This window comes from Meleagris gallopavo, chromosome 4, assembly GCF_905368555.1.
Source record: "Meleagris gallopavo chromosome 4, MGAL_WU_HG_1.1, whole genome shotgun sequence".
In the NCBI taxonomy this organism is placed as follows: Eukaryota; Metazoa; Chordata; class Aves; order Galliformes; family Phasianidae; genus Meleagris; species Meleagris gallopavo.
Window position 1 is genome coordinate 50,648,024 of NC_139407.1, and position 12,292 is coordinate 50,660,315.

The 12,292-nt window shown below is 34.3% G+C and overlaps 1 long non-coding RNA gene across 3 annotated transcripts in view; it reads right to left on the minus strand.

Moving 5' to 3' along the window:
• Window positions 1-4,010: 4,010 nt before the first annotated feature.
• The window catches only part of LOC146544503 (uncharacterized), a 90,293-nt gene continuing 82,011 nt past the window's right edge, over window positions 4,011-12,292 (minus strand). For 2 of the 3 annotated variants that reach the window (XR_014883177.1, XR_014883175.1), the window contains exon 4: window positions 4,011-10,313. This is a non-coding gene — a long non-coding RNA (uncharacterized LOC146544503). The remainder of the gene's footprint in view (window positions 10,314-12,292) is intronic. The other variant, XR_014883176.1, reaches the window with a different exon arrangement.

A 12,292-nucleotide genomic window follows, 5' to 3' on the forward strand; every position in this document is an offset into this window, starting at 1 on the left:
AAGATAAAGCAGTTCAAGGGATTATAAATCTGGTATTCTATGGGGAATTTCTACATAACTGTAGATTGCATCCCTGTTGTTCTGCTCATTCACATTTATTTCTCAAAAATACCTCTATGCTTTTCAGAAAGAACAGTGTATACAGGGGGTAATCCTCCATCAAATGGAAGCAAAAATTCTGTGGTCTGTTCACATATGAAAAGAGAAAAATGGAGGTGATAGAAGTTTATTCATAATTAGAACAGCTTTCATATAAATGCTTTATTCAGATTCTTTCTATGTCTTTGTAATTTTCTGTATCTAAAATTTTATAAATTAGTAAATTTGTAATAGCTACAACAGTACTGGTTTGAGCAACTCAGCTTTGTTTCAGCACGTTTTTTTTTTTTTAATGCCTGTATAATGAAATGCTTTGAACATACTGTCTGTGCAATCTAGAAATTAAAATGTTAAAAATCAGCATGAAGAGATAATCACTTAAATAAGGCAGATTATTTTTCAACTATTTCCTATCTGCTTCGTATTTGTACCACTTGATAGAATTAATAGAAATAATCTAAAGACTTAACAGAAATATAGCTTTTATGTAATATTTTTTTCAGTATCTGTCAATATTTCCTCTCAGATTAAACTGTTCCACAAACTGCTATTTTTCCACCCATACACTTACATAGACAAAGCTGTTATAGATAATGCCTAAAAAAAAAAAAAACCTGAAAAAAATATGAGAAGCAACTCATAGATTTAAAAGATTTTGTATTAGATAAAATCTTTTAATGTCAAATTCATGCACTTTCTAATTATATAATATGAATATATAAAATATAAATTTCTAAAAATAAAAGGTCGCAATGTTACCTACAAATCTTGTTATAGAAAACTATGTAAGTCATTCTGAAATGAATTCTGCCTCTTTATTTCCACGGAAACTACAATAGATACAAAGAGCGCAATAACACTGTTTGATAGAGCAAAGTCTTAACTACAGAAGACTGTTTTTCAACAGTCACCACCATTAGCCAGTTTGTTTGAGTCAGATGATTGAGATGCTCTTCATTTCGCGTTGTGAAAGTTTGTCTTTCACATAGCTGTTGCCACTGCTGAAACAAGCCACCCACCACCTCACTTCGCTGACATCCACTGCTAGTCTCCATAAACATTCAACAAGTGTTAATGAATGTCTGCGGGTGCCATTTTTTTCCACATGGAAAAATTTTATGTGATGTTTTAAATAAAATACGTGAGCTTTTACTTTTTTCCTTCTAAAACAGCAAGAGATTTACATGTCCCACTAAGAGACGAATCTTTTGAAAACAATTAGAAAATAACTGCATCTTACAGTCCATGCTACATTTTAACAGAAATACACTTCATTAAGAGCACTATCCAAAGGCCCATTTTCTTTTAAAAAATAATGATAATCTGCCTCTAGTTGGCGTCAGGTCATGCTTATCATGACCAGAGGGCAATTTCAATATTATAGTGTTTCAGTCCTACCAGAGCAATTCATTCTTCATCATGCATCTCCCATTACTGGCCACAGCACCTGCAGCAGTCTTTGTCCTCATTTAATATGAAGGAAGTCAGGCAAACTAACTAGACAAACTAACAGATGCGTCTTACTCATAATTCACATATGGAATGGCTAACAGCAGTTCTAGAACTTCCCCATAATGTGTGAGTTCCCAGAGATTCAAGAAGTGTTCTCTAAGTCCATCTAAAGTTTTCTAGACCAGAAAGCATTTTGAGAATCACATCTGCCTTTGTGTTTCCCTAGCCACTTGTCAATCTTACTGCTGTTACATCACTCTGCAGATTTAATTACATTGCCTTTGTGCCTTTTCTTCTTTTCAACTCCTGTCAGTGTAGGTATCAATATCAAGACAACTATCACAGGAAAAAAAAATAAAATAGCATCTGTATTCAGATCTCCTAATTTCTGAAGGTAAATCCTATGTTAAGTGTCTATGTTATTTCTTGCCATGTAAAGTTAGCATTTATGAGAGGCCATAATACTAGCAGAGGCAGCTACGTTAGGAAGGATCAATTCTTGTTTAGACTGTTCAGAGTATGACAAAAGAGATGCAGCTAATAGGCAGTGTTGAAAGTGGTTTTGTATTCACAAAAAAATCAGTGTCTCACTAAAATTAATGGTGTCTTTCTTTTCAGATGGTGGTGTTTCAGAGTGTAGCATTTCTGTTACAAAGACTCACAATAACTACAAAGGTATGTGCTGTTCATTATAGCCTAACCTGAATTGTTTTTCTTAAGTATTGAGTTCTCGTCACTTCATAATCAAAGGTTTTCTTCCATTGCCATTTCTATTAGTCCACCTAACAACGGATTCTGAAAGGAATTCTAAACTGCTGCCCAGCTGAACTGAATACATAGAAATCTAAGAATCAAGTTCTCCACTCTTCTACATTGAAAGACTGCAAGACGAAAATGATCTCTTTATTTTCTTAATGAAGTTTTTATGTGAAATATGAAAATAACACCTGAAATTGCCAAATGGCACATTACTGTTGACTTCTACCTAATATGATTTGAGTATTAGAAATCCATAGCTTTCTGTGAACTGACAAGCAGTTGTTTTGGTGAATTTGCCCTTGAAAAAAAACACCAAAGAAACACAAAAAAAAACACCCACAAACAGACCAAACAAAAAATCCCAATAGCAATCAACTACCAAAAATAATTAACCACACAAGGGAATAGACAGCAGGGTCTTGGCAATGTTATTCTTCTATTGTCTGTCCTACCAAATAAATTCAGGCTTGAGGGGTTTTGGATTTGTATCAAATGTTTGGAAACAATCCTGTCTGTTTCCACACTGCATCTGATTTTCCATGTTACTAAATAGGACATAAAATCTAAAAATTCCTTGCAGTGAAATTTGTTAGAGCTTGCAAATTAGAAACGGTGAGAACATGAATGATTCAGTTGCTTCTGAAGGTGATACTGCCTGAATCAAAAAGAATATTTAAACATACCTGGCAAAAGTAATTTTCATTTTAAAAGGTTCGATGTAAGTAATCAGTTTGTGGAAGTGGAGGTATCACTACTATGATGGGAACTGATAATGTGCTTTTTTCTATGGAAAGGTTAATATTGTGTTCTTGAACGCAGAGGCTCATAAAAAGGTCATAGCCACAAGAACAAAGTTACTGAACAGACCTTTTGAGCTGCCTCCCGTAAATAGTGTGTTCTTGAAATATGGGAATACTGCTTTTGAATACTACTCCTTCAACACTACAATGCTATAATATGAACAAACATGCAAATTGAGGCTTGTGCCGAATGTGGCAGCCTTCTGGTTAAAGAGAACTGGTCTAGGAGTTATTACTGATGTATTTTCATTTATATTTTGGTTTTTAAGTAATGTCAGGACTACTAGGCACACAGGAAAAGGAGTCCTTTTAATGACTTTTATAGAACTAAATAAAGTATTCAGGTGAGAATAAAATTAAAATGTTGGAAATTAAATGCATTTCTTAAGTTCTTCCCTTGACCAAATAGTTAGAATGTAATCCAGATGTATGCTTCCATGTATTTACTCGAATATGTTATTAATACAAGTGCAAACAGGATGCTTTAGCTAAGATTCTGAACTCTTGAACAAGTTTAGTATTTGTTGCTGATTTTGGACAATTATATTCAGCATTTAATAGTAAGTCGAAGTTATATATACTTCTGCTTCACTGAATTATTTTAAAAGGGTTGTGATGCAAAATAATCAGTATCTCTATAATGGAGCACAAGAACAAAAGAGGAACAGAAGTTTCAGTTGACAAAAGCCAGTGTGGAAAATGAAATCTTCTCTCATGTGAACAACAGTATTGTCTGGTAACCTGGCAAAGAGGAACGTAAATAGCACATTTCTGTGAAGGTGGAAAGACGAAGAATAGCTGTTGTTGAGTCAAATATAAAGATTTTCTATTAAAGGAAGGTCTTTACACATTAAAATGTATTTTCAGAGCCAGATATGAAATATCAAACAATTATGGCTGAGATCAAGATCTTTTACACTCTTTGTGACTTGGCCATTAGTGCCAAAGGTGATTATTACAAATTAGTTAGACAGAATGATCTAAGACTTGCAGAAAGGTTTTGTTTGATGACAACAAAATATAATAATGTAAGCTTTTGAATAATCAAAGCATTTAAAAATATTTTTTAACATTTAAGCTCAACAATTTTATTGTTGTAGAAATTTGCACTTCCAACGTACAGCAAAGGAATATATAAAATGTTGGAGAAATGTTAAGTTTAATCCCTTCCATAGTTCCATGGCAGTAGTAAAATCCTCTTGTCCCTTTAAAAATCGCTGCTGTTCTACCTCAGCTGAAGTGAGACCTTCATGTTCTTGGTGATCTTTATAACTTTTCAAAGTAAATGAAGAATCACATTTTTTTTTTAATAGATTTGTTCCCTGATCTAGACATTAAGAATTGAATTCCAGTAACTTATTGACAGTTAATTATAAATTTGCAATGTCTAGTTAATCTATCACAAGATCAATACTTTCATAATATATATTTTATATGTAGATGGATTCCTTAAACTTTGTTATTTCTGTTTGCTTTTGAGACCTGAACTTTTTATCAGTTCCTTAACATATACATCTCAATTTAAATGATTCATTTAAGCATTCTTGAAAGAAATAAAATCATTTGTAACAGCGCTGTCCCCTATAAAGCTGAGGCAGAATCAGAAAATGCCATATGACTTTAAGTAACCTAGGAAACTGTACAATATATTTCATGTAATTGCTGTTAGGTTTTGATTTAAGATTGCTTTGTCTTGCCAGCAATGTAAAGGCAAATGAATAAGGAGGAATGGGCTATGATGTGAGTCAGAATTAATGGCAATTCAGCTGAAAATTTAATTAATATGTTACAAAAACAAGTTTATCTGCCACCGATGTGCCACCCTTCTAGTCGCAGGCATAGGAGCGTAACTTAAGGAATAGCAACATGGTCTGGAAGCAGGGATATTTGTATTGTTGACATGTGACTTAACACCTATAAATGTAATCAAAATATGATTCACTTGGCATTGATGCAGATACCTAATTGTGATGGTGTAGCAGAATGAATTATGTGACATTCTGCTCATTTTCCTCTCTTGCAGCTTGTACAATTTCCCAAGAGTAAGTGACCTTACGGTATTATATAATATAATCTTGACCCTGACTTATGGCAGCTCAAAGTGTGAGCATGCGGACAGCAAAACAGCACTTCTGAAAAGTTAGGTATAATTTACAGCGAGACTAAATCAAACTGAAAGTTTCAGTGGCGAGCCTTGATGGCACTGACATTGTCTTAAGTCTATATCGTAATTGGTTCAATTAAAACTGTAGTTTTTTTCCTCTGGATGCAGGTTTATTAAAAGACACATAAAATGCAAAATCAATGTTTAAGAATATATCACATGAATTCAAGTAATTGTCAATATGATAAAAACAATGTATTTATTTTTCTATATATTAAAATAGCTGTATTTGTAGTGACTCATATTCCTTAAAATCTAGACTACGTTCTAATGAATTTCTTCCTCCATCTAGGTGATACTAGATATAAAAGTGTTTGTGTGCAATGTTGCCATGTCTCTCAATACATATTTTAAAAAAATCATGCTTATGGAAGATCTAGATACTTCATGTTTACCTACATTACATATAAAGTACAGCTGTTTTTATACTGTACCGCAGAGCCACACAAGTTTTGAACTTCCACATATATAATGAGGTCTCTACTTTCCAATTTTTCTGGAGATTGTTTACTGCATACCCATTGTCTTGATGTGCCTCAAGCTTGCTAATTTCTATTTGTGGTGCGTTATCATCCAGCCTTTTGCACACTGCTCGATCTCAGTAGAATCAGGGAGAAAATAGAAAGAAATTGTGGGAACTAAAAGCACACGGTTGTGGAAAAGACCAGAAGATCAATCCTCATTTACCATTGTGGGTAAAACAGACTTAACGTGTGGAAAATTAACTCATTGTCAATTAAAATAGATATTGAATTATTGGCTCATTTAGAGAGAAACACGACAGCAAGCACTAAAACAACATCTTCCCTCTTCTCCTTCAGCGATGCAGCTTTGCTCTCCCCCTCTCCATCCTCAAGCAGTACAGAGAATGGAGGATTGGGTGGATGAAGTTGATCAGTATACAGTGGTTTCAGTTTGCCACTCTGTCCTCTTTTCACCTTTCCTCTATTTTAGTGTAGGGTCTCTAGACACTTCTCTACAGTTCCTCTTTCAATGTGGCCTTTATATCCAAAGCCTTGCTGAGGCAGAGAATGATAACAGTACATTTACATGCAGAGAGCGATAACAGTACATAACATTTACTGCCTCGCTAAGGCAGATAATGACCACAGATCTCTCTCAAACTGCATGCTCAGAGAGCTGATGGCAGACACCTGGTCCAACAGCTGAAAGCCAATTGAGCATGCACAAAAACCAGGACTGTGAGTCAGCCACTTTACATCACAAAGAGTGAGCAGCCCAAAAAGCTCATTCACCTTTTCATTTGCAGTGAGACTGAATGTGAGATGGAGCTCCTTTCAAGTAGGTTGCCTTTTGAGGCTGTGCTGCTGAGATCCCTTACATTTTAACGTCAGGATATTTGTTAGTCCTTGGTAAGTTGCCAATAGTTTGTTGAAGTTTTGTTAAGTTTTGCAAAGGTTGTTTCTTAAGTTGGTTGTATTCATATAATCCTTTGCGTATAAGTTATTGACTGAGTCTGGGATTATAAGTAAATTAATTTGTATCTATGCTCCTTGTTTCTATGGTTGAAGGAGTTTAGGAAGCAAGGGGGTCTGCTCTGTACATTGTGAATCAATGTACAGTATGAGTGTGTTTAACTCTGTAGTAAATGATAAAGTATATTTTGCTGTCTTGAATCGTAAAGTGCTGTCTCACTTATGATTAAGCTTTGTTAAATAATTAGATTCTATCAGTAAATATATTGCTTTTCATCTCTAAATGTGAATATCTACTGTGGTGTCAGGAACATCTCCTGTCCTCTGTCCTTGCTGTTCCCTGTGTTTCTCATTCTTTCTTTTCCATTCTCTCCTTTCTGTTTGGTGTGTTTTATTTTTTATAAAAGTACTTTTTCTGCAGAGGTATTGCTTGGTTGATGGCCTCAGCTGTGCAGAGTACTGTCTGTAGACTTTTCTGGAACTGGCTGGAATGGTCTTTGTCTGAAACGTGGCTCCTTCTCACAGAGGCCGCTATAGTAGTTCTCTTTGCTTCCAGCACCCTATACTGTATTCTCAGTACACTACTGTGCATTGCTAAGCATACATGTAAGTACATGAAAACTGTGGACTTATTTCTATACAATGTATGATCCAGTAAAGAGTCTCAGGGGGCACCTACATTGTTAAGCCTTAAAATACAGGGAAAAGGTGACTTCTATATATAGTGTGTACCCATGTGAATCACTAATACAGAACAAAAAGCCATGAAATTTATTTGTTCTACTTAAATTTAATGAAGTTCTTATTGTTTCTAACTGGAAAAATGCCTTAGCTGAAAGCCTGTGCTACATTACAGGTCAGCTGTTTTTGGCCTGACCTGATAAAATTGAAGTTTGAAAGTAATCCTTTTGACTTTATCTCTTTTAAGTCAGTAAAGTAGAATTTATTTAATTTTCTTCTCACTGTATTCAAGTGAGACTAGAATTAGGGCTTCAGCGTTTTTGGGTGACTTAGAAATCTGGTATGAAAACAAGTGGGTAATAAGATGGAAAAGACAGGTTGTGTGTGTGTGGTTTTTTTTTTTTGTTGTTTTTGTTTTTGTTTTTTTTACAGTCGTGCATTACTTATATTGTAGCAACAACCTACATGACTGTTACTTCTCTAGGAAGGATTTAATTTTAAAACAAAAATTCCATACACTCTTTATAAATTTTTTTTCCCCGGAGGACAATTAATAAATAGATAATTTAGTTGACTGTCTAATTAAGAGAAAGTAAGTAGTTAACTTACTTATTGAATATATATTTTGCAGGTATTACAGTCAGATATGTTGTTTTGTTTTGTTTTGCATGACTTTAATGTTTATTTTTATCAGAATAACTACCGACATAAGCTGACAAGACTTATAAAAACAATCTGTCAACCTCTATCATGCTCTATCTGTACATAGATTTTTTTTTTATTTCTTATTTTTTTCCCCTGAAAAACGTAAGCGTAAACTTATGAGTCAATCTCTGGCTTTATCATCTGCCTTACCCATGTTATTCGGAAGAAAAGGCAGATTAAATCATTATAAATGGTGATGTTCTCTGTTCTGTAAAGACTGCTTCAGATCCGCTGTATTTGCTGGGAAGTTGCTACTTCAGAAACTGTTCTTGGCTTACTGCCTTATGTAGTTTTTTCTTTTAATTTCTTAATGTGAACTGCCAAACTAGTATCTCATAATATTGTAATTACTGCATATATACTATAATGCATTTTAAAGTTCTTGCATATCTAAACCATGAACCACTAGGAACAAGATATCTCATGATATGCTTTGCTGTAGTAATAGTGACTGCCTGGGAATTGTAAACCACTTAGTGCTTTTTGCTGTGTTGATGGTTTTATAATCTCCTTTCTCATCAATAAACTATCCTGCTTTCTGTACATCTGTCTAATATCAGTTGATACAGTAAAGGGTGGCTGAAACATGCAGTTGGCAAATATCACATGACTGCAGATCAGCAAATGGAGCTGGGTAAAATAGTAGCTATTATTGGTAAATGTGAACTAGTAGCAAATACTTATCTTTAGGGCAAACAAATCAAACCCGAAATGTGATGCAGTGTGCAGTTCTGTGTTTACTGAAGGGTAAGAACTTCTTGAAAGAGGAAAGAATAGGAAGGAAGAGTGAAAAAAATACAAACATCTTTCAATCCATGTTTAGATCACTTAATCATCTGTTCTGTTGAGATTTACCTGATCTTGCTTCATTGAAGAAATATGATAAATATTAATTAGAAGGCTAACTGAAGCAGAAAAGCCTCTGTTTCTGCAACGCTATAATTATTAAGGTGTACAAAAAGCTTTTCATGTTTGTGTGCGTCAATTCCATGGGAAGTGGTATGTGTCTTGGACTGTGAAGGAATACATGATGGCAGTCGAAGGCAGGAGCTCAGGATGACATTAACTCATCTTCTGGATATAGTGAAGCTGCTCTAGCTGGCTGCTTGGACAACATAAACACTACATATTTGCACCAAAGAATTTCAGGCATCTCATGGGTTTTTAGTGTTATTTATATTAACTGCCATAATATGCAGTATTTTTAAAATGTAGACATGCAAAAGCCAGAGGTGTTCTTGTTTTTATTTAACTCATCAAATGTTTTTTCAGTGCCAAAGCTGAAAGTTTCAACATCAAGTTCTGATGTCATATTAAAAGCTAAAAATGTAAACCTTCAAATGAGATTCGAATACATCCAGTGTATTTCTATGCTGATTTTTACTGTTTTTCCTTTTTATCAACATATTTAACATGCTGCCTCTGAGTGAATTAAGTATCATTCCTGTTGCATTCTACCTACGGTAATCTTCAGAAGCCTGTTCTGCGATGTTATTTTCTTATTCATAGTTATGTGTAACATTTTCTTCTCAGTACTCTCATTTCTTTATGGATTTCATACTTACACTTTTTTTTCTTTTTTCTTTTTTCCTATGACTCTCAAATAGTCTGAAGTTGGTTTGTTTGGGAGAGAGGAGGGGAAGGTTTCTCTTTTTACAGTGAGCCTGCTAGGCAAGTAGAAGACAACTTCAGAGCTGTAATTTTTGTAATGGCTGTTTTCTTGAGCTTGCTATAACAGAAACAGCTTACGCTAGTTGTAATAGATAAATCACAGTGGGGAAAAGCTACTCTGATTCTTAGATTTTTATATCAGCTGAGTTGTCCCCTTTGGTGTTTTAATTTAATGGAAGTAGTTAATTGATGCAGAAATAGCCTGGCAGCATCCAGGCAGCACTATTATTTTGAGTGTCTGAGACAGACCTGAAGTACGATTTCTCTAACTTCGAAGTCTAACATGAACTTGATTATAAAACCTTGGTCTGCTGGGACAAAACAGTCATCATTTTCTTCTAGTGTTCATTAGTTTGGTTTGTGTCTTCATTATTTTGTTTGTGTCTTCTGGAGGCCTTCCCAGAAGTGCAAGTATCTAAATTGCAGTCCCAATCTTGACATTGTAATGCACGTTAGCAGAAACTTCTGTTTGCACTGTGGCAGTCTGAAATCAGCAGAGATCTGCAGCAGTTTGGAGACGTTCTTGCATGACCTGCTTTTGGATACCTGCAGCCAAAGACAAAGCAAATGCTTATGTAATTTTTGTGGACAAATGGTTTTACATCATGCCATGCATTTCTGTCTAATTGTTCTTTTCTTTGTCCTTTAAAAAAATAAAAAAAAGATAAGAAAATTTCTTCATCTGCTTTTTTTTTTTTTTTTTTCCCCCCTTTGGGCTACTGTCCTTCCCACCCCAGCTGTGTTTGTGTGTATAGTCATCATGTAACTGAATCCATACATTAGTGCAGTTTATCTGACACTTACTTTAAGCTAAGATGAAATAATGAGTTAGAATCTGGAGAACTGAACAAACACCCATACAGTAAGAACTGTTCCCCTGTTCTTTCAGAAATGAAAAACATCATTGTGGTCTAATAGGGAAATTACATAGGCAAGCATTACCTGAATCAGGAGGTTCCAACTCATTGACTGTAAACTTACTCTATGCTTGTGTGACGAAATAGTCTAGCGCATAATCATGCGGACATGTATAAGATGAGCTAACTGAAACCTAGTCTGCCTTCTGCATGATACAATTTTATATTTATTTCTTTTCTGTGGCAATTTAAAAATAGCTCTGATAGTGTGTAAATTGGTTGTTTTCTAATAAGATTAGTTCCATTTTTGTGTGTGGGTTTTTTTGTTTTGTTTTTGTTTTAAAGCAGTAAAATGATTTAGGAATTTTATAATGTTTAGCAGCGAGGCTCTTTGAAGAAGCTAGACTGGCTAATAGTTGACAGGGAAAATTCTTTGACAGCACTACATTAAATTTATTGCACAGGGAAATTAAATATTAGTACGTTGGAATGCAGGCATTGATAATTGAAGAAATATTCTTATTTACAGGCATCATTTATCATAATTTTATGCTGTAGTATTTCACATGAAGTCATTTAAATGGATTTTGGGGGAGAGGAGATGCAAACTGTGAGGGAAAGTGGTTTTTTTTTTTTTTTTTTTTTTTTTTTTTTTTCTTAAGTAGAAAGAAGTCTAATAACTTATTTCAGGAGTGACCAATGGCAAAATCTTGCTTATAAAGTAAGAGCATAAATAACAGCAGTAGCCTTTTATAGTGCTGCACTCTTCCTGTGAACATGAATATATTAGGAGGAGGAAAGTGGAAGCAACATCAAAGTGAAAGAGAAAGTGATGGAAATGAAGTGTATGTTGCTTTTTCAGCTGTGTAAATTAGTCTCATCAGCATGAAAAAGAAAGATTCCTGCAGTCTCTGTGGGTTTAAGTTTCTATGCTTTCAAGGAAAATATATTTTTAGAAAATAACCCTTTTTAAAATCATTGATACTCATGTTTCTAATTCACTTTTTTTGAAATATCAAAATCAATAAATATCATACAAATATAGTCTTAAATGTGATATACTATGTTTTCTGTGGACATGGCTACAAATAAATTGCCTGCATTAAAGCAATTAGCGTATTAGGGATTATTCTGGTGTTGGAGAAATGGTTTTATTGACTAAGTTCAGTTTTTCACGCAAGAATTAGGACTTTTTTTTGTTCTATAGAGGGAGCATGAAAGTATTACTCCGTTAGAGTATTAGAGAACTTCCATGGAAGCAAATAGTCTTGGGTTACAGACCATACTTTAAGATCTACTTTATTCAGACAGATAAGAAGTGATAGCCTTCAAGGTTTTTGTTTTATATTTGGAAAGCATGACTTCAGGTTATTTCCTCTATGGATTCAGTTTAATCCAAAGGCTTCATGTAGACATTACTGAACAAACTTGAGCAATTTTTTTTTTTTCTTCTTTCTACAGCTGAAAAAGTAATGAACTGTCAGTAGCTTGAAATTATAAGTACATATGTAGCTTACTTTGCACACTGGTTGATTAAAATAGTTTTAGGAAATTTAATGTGTTTTCTTTTTGTGAAAGGCTTATTCTGTTAAGCACTGAAAAGAACTTCCGAATTATCTACTCTCTCAGAACTAATGACCCGTATTGCAATGTTACAAAGAAGGGAGC